The sequence below is a fragment of the Plectrocnemia conspersa genome, unplaced genomic scaffold (assembly GCF_051122295.1).
Source record: "Plectrocnemia conspersa isolate PC_06_02 unplaced genomic scaffold, ASM5112229v1 ptg000012l, whole genome shotgun sequence".
NCBI lineage: Eukaryota > Metazoa > Arthropoda > Insecta > Trichoptera > Polycentropodidae > Plectrocnemia > Plectrocnemia conspersa.
Genome location: NW_028277176.1, coordinates 14,275,858 through 14,289,128, shown reverse-complemented (window position 1 = coordinate 14,289,128; position 13,271 = coordinate 14,275,858). Strand labels below are relative to the sequence as shown.

Sequence of the window (13,271 nt, the reverse complement as noted above, 5' to 3'; positions counted from 1 at the left end):
TTCCGATAAAAAAAATAAGCGAAAAATGTTAGATTATTTTATTTAATTGCTTTGGTATCTACCAATAATGAAAAACGGTTCTTGTCGGTCTATATAAGTATATTATTTAAGAAATGTGTTTACCCAAAAATACTGTGTTTGCCAAACTTTGAATTTCTTCTTTTATAGTGTGCTAAAATTCAACCAAAGGTGGTTAAGGCCTTCTGGGAATTTTAAAAACGATATGACACGCCAGATGTCAAAAGTTAAAATAAAGTTTTCCCGAGTCGGTCGTAAATTGTGCGAAAAAACGCAAGCATAGAAATATTGAAACATACAAAATATTTACTCAAAAATAAATGCAAAGCAGTAAGTTTATTATTTCATTGTAAAATTAATTATTACAGTGTAAAATATTTTGCTGTGCTTCAAATAAAAATTCACAAATATAACCATATGAATCTATTAATATTAAATACAACGAAACGTGAAATTACCCAGCGTAAATTAATACTTAACTATACTATTTATAAATGTAACATTACTGGGATTTGGATATTACCTTTACGATCATATTTCAATTATTGTTTCTTAACGGTTATATAAAATACGGATCAACACAATATTCTAATGAAATGGGGTAAATTTTGCGACACTGTCATTTAAAATACCATCAAAATATTTCACATAAAATCAAACACTATATATGGAATAATATAATTTTAAAGAAACTGATTTACTTTTATTACAAACTATTTTAAATTATTAATAAGAAAGTTGAACGTTGATATGTATACAACGGTATCAGGACAAATACCCCCTGGACATATACCCCCCGGACAATAACCACCCCGTCAAAACCCCCTCTGGACATTAATCCCCTGTTTAAATAGCCCCCTGTGCCAATAACCTTCCTGACAATTAACCTCCGCCACGTATAAAGATAAGTATTTTATATAAGTTGTTACTATTTATAATAAATGGTTATTATTTTAATAAAATAGTGTTAAAAATGAATGGGCAGTATCAATAATAATTTATTTTACTCAGCAAAATACAGAATATTTAAAATATCGATAAAACTAACAAATTTATGAAAGAGAGAGTCTAATTAATTATATATATAAATTGTAATTTACGCTGGAAAGAAAGATTGTGGCTTTAAAAAAATAAAAAACAGTATTTGTCTCTCCTTAGGCTAGATAAATATGTATAATACAACTAAACTTTGTTCATGGCGTTAGTATATGTTTTATTTAGTATAATAGAGCGTAACGAAACGTTTTAAGTAATATCTGTAATATCTTTATCACGTGGCGGGGGTTAATTATCAGAGGTGTTATTTGCACGGGGGGTAAATTGTTGGGGGGGGGGTTAATTGTCCGGGGGTTATTTGCACTGGGGATTATTTGTATGGGGTGTTAATTTCCAGGGGGTATTGACGGGAGGGTTATTGTCCGGGGGGTATATGTTCAGGGGGTTAGTGTCCTAGAACCATACGTATATTCATTTATGAAAATTAATATAAAGCATTCAAAATATTTATTAAAACAAATTGAAACCCGAAAAAACATATTTTAAGTAAAGACTAGACTAAAGAAAGATGAAATATTATTCTGGGTTGATATGGAAAATTTACGAAAATTCAAAAGGCAAAAAGAAATATTATGCCTTTACTGCAACCATTTAATATATTTATTAGATCCATGAGTTGAATTGCCTTATATAATCCAGTTTTAAAAACCTTATTTGTTAGACTGAAATTAAGTCATGGTCCCATATAATATTTTTAAAAGTTTATATGTACATTTATTACCTTTCTAAAATAAATTATTTTGACATTGCTATTCACGCCAATATTAAATTATAAAAACATAGTATTAAATAAGAAAATGAAGTAAGAACCAAGTTATATCTGATGTCCCTATATCCGAGATGTATAAATAATTTAGGCAAATAAAAGTGCGCGGATAGGTGTGTAGTTAGTATGAAATTGTTCCGGTCGGCCGGCGTTATCACAGCATCGTGGGTCTTTTATACCCCGGGTCAGACCCAAGCTCCTCAAATATTCATCCGCGGGCAAACAGCAAGACCGAGGGCTCTGCCCGCGGGGGGTTGACCCCTAGGCAGCCCCCGTTTCGCGTAGGTGTGTAGCAATTGCTTTTAAATCATAAGTTCGCGTTTCGAATTTACTCGCTAAAAATACATATTTTAATGCGCGAAAATAAAATTAGGGAATAACTGGTGTGTAAAAAATAATAAGAGTTGAAAAAGTTGTAAATAAACAGTTAATGTAATTACAAAATATTGAAACATTATTTACAAAAATATACATAATACATTAAATACTTTATAACATGCAACAAACTATTTAAAAACAATGACATTTTCAATATATAACTGTGTTCATTAAATTATTAATCATTTAATTTTTAAAGAAAAGTATATTAAACCAAAATAAGAATATTTATTTCCTGTGTATAAAATAAAATTTAAATTTTATGATTATAAAAAAACGCCTAGATTTTTTTTAACTTAAACAATCATAATTGGACAATATACATACAGTATTAAATAATGTAGTACATACAAAATTTTCGAAAGAGCTCATTTGTACGATAAGTGGTACTTTAGAGATATGTATAAGACAAAATTATTTATATAACACAGATATAATTTTAACTGTAAATATTATTTTTATTATACAATTAATTAACTATATCTTAATTACAAACTTTCATTTTACATAAATTAAATTAAATAAGCTTTAAATGACTACTCAGGTACTATAGTCTATTTATTTTCAAGAGTCAGTGCGCAAGAACATTGTTTAACGCGTAATCAAAATGTGCTCTTAAATTTCTGCCTTGTGCTTGGTCGTTCTCAATGAAACGATTGATCTTACGGCGAACGACCAATCACAGGGCAGAAATTTAAAAGCATGTTATGATTACGCGTTAAACAATGTTCTTGCGCACTGACTCTTGAAAATAAATAGACTATAGTCTAATTAATTTACTATACTATTTATATTTTTATATGGTGAAAGAGTATAATTTTATGCCACATTTAACACATAGTTTGTGTATACAACACATTTTGTCACGCTTGATAATTTCTTAAAATGACATAAGATTTTATATTAAATTCCACGTTAAAAAATACTTGCAGTGTTGCAAATAATAAAAATAATTTTGACGAAAATACTACGTTCAAATAAACAATTTATGAATTATTAAAACATTTTTATAGGGCCGTAAAGATGCGGAAAATAACAATAGAGATGAATAGTCTAGCATATTAACCACCAATAAAAATGTGAAAAAGTACATTACATTGCGCTTGTGAATATTTGAATCTCTTTAATAGCGATTTATAAAAAAAAATGTGATCTCGCACAGTTCATAAAAAGCAATCTTGACTAACATTTTGATCACAATGTAAACAGCAGCCAATTTTTTTCTAAAAAGTGCATTATTCGATAGATGCTTAAAATATGTTCAGTAATATTAAATCTAGCACTTAATTTACTTATTTATTTTTATTAAATCTTCCGTTGTAACCTGACAGACGTTAGCCCAACACGTTACAACGTGCAAATATGTACCAACTGAATAATTCAATAGGACATAATGAATACCTACAAGTAAGTATTAACCACCAGACTGAAAATCTGGGATTTGGTGAAATCTATATTATTAATTATAAATTATTATGTGCTATACAATTTAAACTCAATAAATGTTACTGTTTTATTTAATAATAGCGCATTTATATAAATAAAAATTCGAGTGCCGCTACCGGGGCTCGAGCCCGCAACTTAAAAATTACTAGTCAGACGTTACGGACTACGCTTATTCTGTCCTTAATATTTAATAAGTACTTAATTTGCTTAATGAAACTAACTATGTTTTGTAATAAATATGGCAAAAAATATTACATGAGCTAATATAAACACATTGCACAATGCATTTTGTTTTATTCATTCACACCACTTCGAAAAACTTTTAACTATGTTTCTGTGCGGAAATACCACAGTTTGGTTTTAGCGATTAAAGAATTATTAAATACCCGGTAATAGTGCGGTTAATGTTACGTTACCACAATATTGCCATAACGGCATAGCTATCGCGAAAATATACCAATTTAGGAATGTTTCTTTATCGCTCCCGAAAAATCTGACGAACAACGTTAAGGTGGGTAAAGCTTTTAATATACATATATAAATACCGACATGATTTTTATTATTATTTAATTATGATTTAATCAGTATTAATGTCACGATCTTTGGAAAACAAATATCTCTCGTCCGCATCAGTAAACTACCTTATTTCAGCTTTCTTTTACCAAGTTAAAAACGTCAAGAGAAAGGAGCTTTGATTATCGTCTATCTTGGCGAAGATAGAGAGGGTCTATTGAATAGGTTTACCGAGATGCTTTGAGAAGGGTTTCTCGCGGGACAGAAACACTCAACCTTATAGTTATGTATTAAATAGAGAGTATATACAGTTGCAAATACTTTGTAATTCTGATACACTTTTAATTTTTTTAAATCAATTAATAAATGCAAATATAATGGTAAAGCTCAAAATGGTTGACCCTTCCTTAAATTATAATAATGGTTTTCTATAAAAATAAATAAAAAATATATAATTTACTGTTTACCTTCAGCCCATTCGTTTTACACACCCCTTTTTCGAAAAACAAGCACGTAAACGTAAAAAAAATGTTGCCGACCCATGGCGTTAAAGGAGCGTGCTTAGCGCCGGCGGCCAATCGTTTATCTCGATGCACAAAACGAGCGAAGAACACGAGGGTCGATTTGAAAGGGCCGGGAAAATTAGAAGCACTTCTACCACTGAATGAAAAAGAAACGGTATCTGCATTTCACCCTTCACTACGGTTTTTCCCTTTTTCCCAAATTATGCACACAGGTCGCGACCGGAACTTTCGGACTTATCTTGTCGGGGATCTGTGCGTCGGGATAGTTAAGTGATGCGCCCCAGGATTTGATCTGATCATCTAGGATAATCCGGAACGGGCAATTTAACTTTGCCCCCCAGGAAAGAGGGATTTTCCCGGATAGAAATTTTTCAAAAGGAAACTTCGATCGGCTATTTTTCATACAGGCGATTTGCCACGTGAGTGATTCGTATATGGTAAAAATTGGTTAACTAACATGTAAAATGAATTAGAGATACTATAAAGAAATAAACAAATGTATGTTTTAAGGATACCGCATTTGTATTGGAATTTACTTAAAATAAACCCTCTTGTGATAGTCTCATTTGTTGGCAGTAACTCAGTAAGAAGGCTTTTGTGTATATTTCACCGAAAACATAAAATAACCCTTTGGTGGGTTTTAGAAGCCATAGCTTGGGTTTAGGTGATACATTTTTTTCCTTCGTATTAACGAAGACGACCCAGTTTTTTTTGTATCTGCCACATAACACTATATATTTGTTCAAAATAATTAAAATCAATTTTATAGTAACATCACTTGTAACAAATATTGTTTCTATTAAATTATTTAAGTAAACAACAAATATAAATCTATACTTCTTATCAATATACAATATGTAGATTATTTTGCAGTAATTCAACTAAATTTAAAAAAGTTTTAATTTTTATTTATTATCTATTATAAAATATTATAAAACAGATAAACATTTTTTTATTTTTTAGATAACCGTCATTTTGATACAGGATGGATTAAGCTAGCAAACTAACTTTATAGATATATTTAAAGCATCAATTTTTCAGAAAAGTTTTATTAAAATTTAATCAAAACTACGACAGTTATTGTAGCCGCAAAAATCATTATATGCCACGAACATTATACATACATATGTGTCATATGAACATATGATACATATTATATGAGCAAAAAAATAGAATTATAAATCTTTTTATCATTTTATTTTTTTGTAATTTTTTTTATTGCTCATATTTTGCAACAAGATAAAAAATTTAAGCAAGTAATTTACAAGATTTTGATCTAGAAAAGTTTGATGGCGATCTAATAAAAGTGGTAGTTATCGTTTACACAAAAACCGTTACATCCATTATATTTTTCTAAAAAAATATTTCTCGATAATTTCTCAAGAAAGTGACAAAAAGATTATTTCTCATATTTCGAAAAATTTTAGGGTTTTTTGAGATTTCTTATAAAATGTTGTTTTGTTAAAAAAAAGTATACAAATATTTTTATTGGTTTACAACTGCTGCAATTTTGAAAAAATAGTCGTTGAAATGTTCACAGATACATTCAGAACAGGTAGTGATTAAAGGGACAGGGATTACTACTCAAACAACATTGTTTGACAATATACGTTTTATAACAGATTCTTAGAATAATGATTAGAAAATATTTTGTTTCGACTTCCACGAATAATTTTCCAGAAGCAAAAAGTAAAGGATGTAAAAATGATAATATTATCTGTCTTTGCAATTAATTCGTTTGCTAACTAAATGAAACGAGTCAATGTTTTCATGTAAATCATATGATAAAATGTTTATCATTTTTTGCAAAACACAAGGGAAAATGATATGTGATCGTGATATTTTAGTTAAAATTAAATTACTATAGTAGCTTATATTATAATAAAAAATAAATAAATTATTTAATAAATATGAACTCCTACGTTTTAATAAATGTTTTACCATTATTTGCGTTTGTTCATATTTTATTTAGGTTAATTTTCATGCATACATATTAAATAAGTTAAAGTTTTTATATGTACATTGGTATTGTATATACAGCCCTAATATAAATACATACTGTAATTCATAAACATTTTTCATATGTGCATATTAAAGCAATCTCTCAATTCTCAAGAAATAGAAAAAATAAAGAAATGAGAAAAACTAGTTATATCTCATGTGTATACAGTAGCGTGCAAAAAAATCATCACTTTTAACTGAAGACTTTTTACTTTTTTTAAATTGTTAAACTAAAAATTAACAAAATTTAATGAAAAACACATAAACTTTATAAATATTTAAAAAAACTTTAATATTAAATATCTAAGCATAATATAGTAAAACTAGCTGTCGGTACCTCACTATCGTGAGGTACCGAAAGCTAGCGAGTGTGCGTATACCGGACCCTCAACTTTTTGGGTTTTAAATATAATTTTTGCTTCGTTCTGATTTTTTTAAATATTTAAAAAAAAATTAATGGTTCAAATTGGACATTATTATTTAGGATTTTCAATAATAGACAAAATGGTTTAATCTATAAAAAACTACTAACATTTTCAATTCATTTGAAAATAGGTTTACAACTTGACTAAATATTTCCAGAAGAAAACATTTTATATTATTTATTAGATTTGAAACGTTAAATTTTATCGTTATATTTGAAACTTAGATATTTAATGATAAATCTAAATATTGCATATCATTTATAAATAGATTTAGAACTTAGCTAGATAATAATAAATTAAAAATTGTACAGTGAAATCTCAATACAGCGAAGCTTATGGAACCAATGAATAAATTGCATATAACACAATTTTATCATAAATTTAAATCTTAGTAATAAGAACTTTTTTTAGTTACACCATAAGTTTAATAATAATTTAAAAAAGTTGTTTATATGTTTTATGTGTAAATATAAAAGCCAATTAGAAAGAAATAATAAACTGAAAATATCAAGCACTTAATCTGTTACTTTAGACCAAAAGTGCGCTTTAAAAATAATAATAATTTTGAGACCTTTGTCAATTTTTATTAAAAAATATTTATATTTATATATTTTTTAAAGTAAATGATTTATCTGCGCAGCATTATTAATTTTAATAATTAATAAGTGCAAAAAATTTTCACATTATTTAAAATTAATAATAAACTAAACATATTTAAAATCTATAATAAATTAAGAATATTTAAAATCCATAATAAAATAAAAAATATTTTTAAGGTTGAAAAAAATATTTTGAATAAATCTTGAAAATTTATTCTAAAACTTTATAATTTAAAAAATATAATAAAAATAAGTTAAAAAAATTAAATTAGTTATAAAATATTTTACAATTTTGTGTAGTTTCCTTTCAAAGGGGTCAGTAAGAGAGATTTTTGCAACACTATGTGTTTAGTAGTTGGTTGGTAATGAATAGTACTTATTTTGAAATTTTCCCCCTTTTTTTTAAAATGTTTTTTCAAGCGAAATTTTAAAAATTCTTCAAAAACTATTAATTTAAATTGTCAACGTTCGCCAAAATTCAAGTACATATTTTTTTTTTGTTAAGAGAAGCTAATAAAAATCCACATTATTTATATTATATTTTAAATACCGTATAAACTAAAAATATTTTAAAAAATATTTTTTTTAGAATTTGATGATTTTTAAACATATATTGATAAGTGTTTTACAATTTAAATCGTTAAAATCAATTTCGTAGTTCGTTTTTAAGCGCGCGGTGATATCCCGATCATGTATCGGGATATCCCCTCAGTTGCTTACATTTGACAGTTCTGTCATCAGTCAAGCGCGCGCCGGGATACAGCTTAGTGCGATTCAATAAACAGTAAAATATGTTAATTAAACAAAGCATTTTTCTTACTAAGTTACAATTGAAGATGATTCAAAGTGATTTACCATTGGAATTATAGACTATATCGAAATATAAATTATGAGTGCCAGTAAGTGTTTGGTTATATGAATACTATATCACGGTTATTCTAACAAAATTACTATTGACTTTCTAGGATCTAATATTAAACGACAAACAGCAGTGATTTGGCAATTTAAGATATACATGCCAAAGTTAATTAAACATATTACAATGGTAGTAATAATGAAAAATCTCATATTAGTGTAAACAAAAAGTTACTTTTTACCCATATATAGTATCGTTTACAGTCAATTTCCAGAATCAATGAGAGATCTAATAACATTTACGTATGGCAAACAATTAATGTATGACATATTGCGACTATTTTGAAGAAGATGAAGATATGTCAATCTACGTGTTTAATCCTCTACAGTAATTTCCGTTAATTTTGTTCTTCGGTTGTCGTTCAAATTTAATTTATGCATTATATTAGTAGTAATAATGTGTTTAATGTTTACTCTTATTGTTTTTTAATTACTTTTCAGAAGCAATGATGGAGCAATTTGATGACCTATATGCCTATAACGTAGAATTGGTATATATAAACAAAGAGTGAATCTTCTCATGTTGAAGTCACTGTCAGCAAGTATTATCTTTTTATAAAGAACATACTACATAAGTTTGATGTAACTGAATATCTTGAATTTGGCTATTCCGAAAGAGGAATAAAGGCACAGAACAAAAATTGCACATATTTTGCCACATCGGAATTAAAAATAACCCACTCTTAGATATTTTGGCTATCGATTATTCCAGGTATGCAATCACATATTTATAATCATTGTAAAATGTTGTTTATTAGATAACATCTAAGAAACTACACATTTATAATCTGTCCGTTGGCTGATATAGCGTTCCGACAGCGCCGATTTGATCGACATTAACTTTCAATCCTCATACATACTAAGGATTTATTTGCAATTCGTAAAATCTAACGAATATGTGCATTAAATCAGAAACAACGATAATTTTTATGTATTGTAAAAGGAAAAACTCATTTTTCGGCCTCGGAGCCCGGTGACGGCAATTCAAAATTGAAGATTTCGTTACGAAGATAGTTTTATCATTCTTTATCTAATTTAATCAATGTATTCTTTTTATCCTATACACATTATGTATATATTTAATTTTCATAGTCATAACACACCTAGTTAAGTTGCAATCCGATTATTAAAAAAGGAAAAACTCACTTTTCGGCTTCGGAGCCCGTCGCCGGGAATTCAAAATTTGAAAATTTCATTACGAAGATTGTTTATCTAGTTTAATCAATGTATTCTTCTAATCCTCAACACATTATGTATATATTTAAGTTAACATAGTTATAACACACCTAGTTAATTTGCAATCCGATTATTTATATTCAGTCAAATGACGAATTAATGAAAATTATTGTCGCGTAGCAAAATTTTATTATTAAATAAAAGCGTTGTCACGGTACTGTCTATTTGAATTCGAATGCTTATTTTTCATTGGTCGAAGCTATTTGAATATTTGAATGCTTATTTTTGATTGGTCGAAACAACAGAACGCATTGCCGGCGGCTCAAAAATCAATCGGAGCAAATTCAATTTTTATTTTTATTATTATTTATTATTATAATTCCTTTGTTTACGTGTATTGTTACACACCGTTCATACAAAGCGATACGATTTATAGAGTATAGAATTGAACGGAGAATGTTTTGTTTAAAGTTATGCGCGTCCGGAAGCGACGGCTTAGAACAATTATATATAAGATAGTTTTTAAAACTCTTATTTTATGTTGTTCTAACCCATTTAGCTTTTAATACTTCTAAACACGAAAAAGTGTAAAAATAATCAACGATTTCACTAGTTTGTAATCTAATTATTCGTGGCAAACTCTTTTAATCGTATCTATTAAGTTTTTATTTACACATTGAGTCGTATAATCGTATTTTTTTATCTTAATTATGGCCCAAAGTTCGATTTAATTCAGAACTATTCTAGGTTCAGTTCAATTTTTTCTACATTTTTTGTTATGTTCTGAAATATTTTAATATAGTTTTAATTATATTTATTTTGTAATATCATTTTTAGGACATTGATCAAATAAATAAATAAATCATTACTAACTATTTTGCCGCAAAGATTTAGAAGCATATATTAAGTTGCAGTTAAAATTTGCCACAACGTGCTTTTCAATCAAGTCCATAAAAACTAATTTCCAGAGCAGTTTTATTAAATACCGCTTTTACTGTTTCATCAATAAAGTAGATACCTTCGATTCCGGAATATAAGAAGCACTCCTAAATCATTTGGCTTTCTGGATTTCACAGTTACCTAAAGACATTTTCCAATCTGATCCGTATAAATCCATTTTACTCATTAGAAAGTTCGCTCTTCCTCAAACCAAAACAGCCCAATTTATTTTATCGATTAACCTATTTCATACGTGTAAGATATATTTAGTATCATACACGTATGAAAATAACGGGTTTTTGGCACCCATATCTAAAAGTTGTCTATATGTATTTATTTATCAAATGTTTCGCAAACACTTATTAATAATCCACGGCACGCCTATTGTAAGCATATTCATAGTGTCATTCGATCTTTATTGAATTTAATTCCAACATTTTTTTCATGTTGATGATTGTTAATAACCGACAGTCTGTAAAATTTGTCTTTTTAATAACCGAATTAACTGAATATACACTATTATCGCATAGTTTTACATATTAAGCAAATTTAATTTAAGTGAAACAATACATACAGCTAATCGATAAACTTATACACAATCATTATAAAAATATACTATAACAAAAAAAATGACAAAAATAATTGTTTTATTTTTTGTCATTTTTTGAATGTATATAACTTCTTCACTTGAAAAATCACAATAGCCTAAAGAATAAAATTGAGCTATAAATAAATGTAAAATGCACTATATGTTATCATAATAAACTATGAGAAAAGGATGCCTTTAATAATAAAATAAAAATTGTACTTAATTATAAATCAGTAAACATACCTTTGTGAAAGTAGTCATTTTATTATTACAGTTTAATTCAGTAAGTGTTAAAAGGTACATGCATCTTAAACTTCATTGATAAATACATTTTTAACACAGTCAAGGTTGTGGTAAATTATCTTGAAATGCAAATAATACTAAGTCCTTAATCTAGTGACAGTTAGACCAAACTTCAACCGCTAAGGAATCGCTCCGGAATATGATTTACGAGAGTGATTAATCAAAGAATTAACCTTAACCGGATAAAGCGTTTCACTTTAACAAACAAACAAACACGCACTCACATGATATTATTTAAACCACTTTGTTGTTACTGCTCGCGCGTAGTCGCCGTCCGATGTTATTATTACCCGTATGCGGTCAAAGTTAACTGCAATATCTGTTAACCCTTTCATTTCGGCGGAGCTAATTGAAGCATCGCGGAGCTTAATTTGGTTTCGGCTTGTTACCCTTGTTTGTTAGCGGTCCGACAGCCAATAAATCATCAGAGGTGGGATCCAGCCCCTAGGGGGGTTATAAATTAATTTTTAAACCGATCACAAATGATGTCTTAATCGTCCGACATGGCACGACTATGGTTTTTATACGAGAAAATATTACCCGCCTAGTTAAATAATCTCGTTTGGAGTTACCAAAATGATTAAGAGCGGGGTTTTAAATTATTATTTGTGTTTTAATATTTTTTCTCTCATTCTCCAAGAGTTCATGAAGATTTCTGTTGAAATAATACGCACACCATTTTTCATGTATAAGACAAAAAATACACACAATTCGCGTGGAAAAAGAATCAGACGAAAAGATTCATTGTTGCACCACCTACTTTTGTGTCATCAAACAATGGGCACGAGAGGCAAAAAGAAAAGGAGATATCAAAATAAAAACAAGTTCGTACAAAAAGGCCTTAATGATTTCTTTCCCATTTGTATTTCGTTTTTTTGTTCGTACACAATATGTTGATTACTCGTATACGTACATACATATAACGTAGAGTTTTATGCGATTTTAAAAATGATTCTAATATTTTGTTATAAAATACACATTTTTTTTAAAATAAAATTATTTGTCTGAAAATAAAACTAACTTGCCTATAACAACCAGTGGCATCGTAAATATAAGCAATATCGATAAAATAATGACTAATCACACAGGGCTGCCGAAACGGGGGGGGGGGGGGGGATAAGGAACGAATTCTCATTGAAGGGCCCGACTCTGGAAAAAATCATCAAATAATGAATCTGAACTAAGCTACAGTTGTTTTAGATGTATGTACTGATGTATTTCAGGTATAAGGTTCTTCAGTCCTTTTTATACATACAAGAAATAAAAGGAGCGGAACATTGCCTTCAAAAGCACACACTTTCTAGGTAGTACTTTCACAATAAACATTTATATTCAAAGATACAGATTGCAGTTTTATACGCAGCTCCGTTTGTGTTAAGATTTTTCGCATTGTTTATTTGTATCAATATTTTCTCTATAACATTTTATTATTGTATTTAAACGATTTTCATTATTAGGCTATATTAAGCTTTAGAACGACAACAACATTCATATAGAATCCATTGTCAACTTTATCTATAGAAACAAATATCATTATCATAACAACGATTTAAAAATTAAATTAAATCAAAATAAAACAAACAAAAGTACATGTAATAGCATTTACATATTAAAGTGTATATC

The 13,271-nt window shown here is 28.3% G+C and overlaps 1 protein-coding gene and 1 long non-coding RNA gene across 4 annotated transcripts in view; one reads left to right on the top strand and one right to left on the bottom strand.

Annotated features, from left to right (window-relative positions):
* Nucleotides 1-13,271, bottom strand: part of nolo (ADAMTS-like no long nerve cord) — a 365,417-nt gene that overhangs the window by 288,535 nt on the left and 63,611 nt on the right. The window lies entirely within an intron of this gene.
* On the top strand, nucleotides 7,989-9,595 carry LOC148228329 (uncharacterized). Its single transcript, XR_015811653.1, has 4 exons — nucleotides 7,989-8,625; nucleotides 8,692-8,771; nucleotides 8,846-8,969; nucleotides 9,083-9,595. It is a non-coding gene; the product is annotated as an uncharacterized LOC148228329 (long non-coding RNA).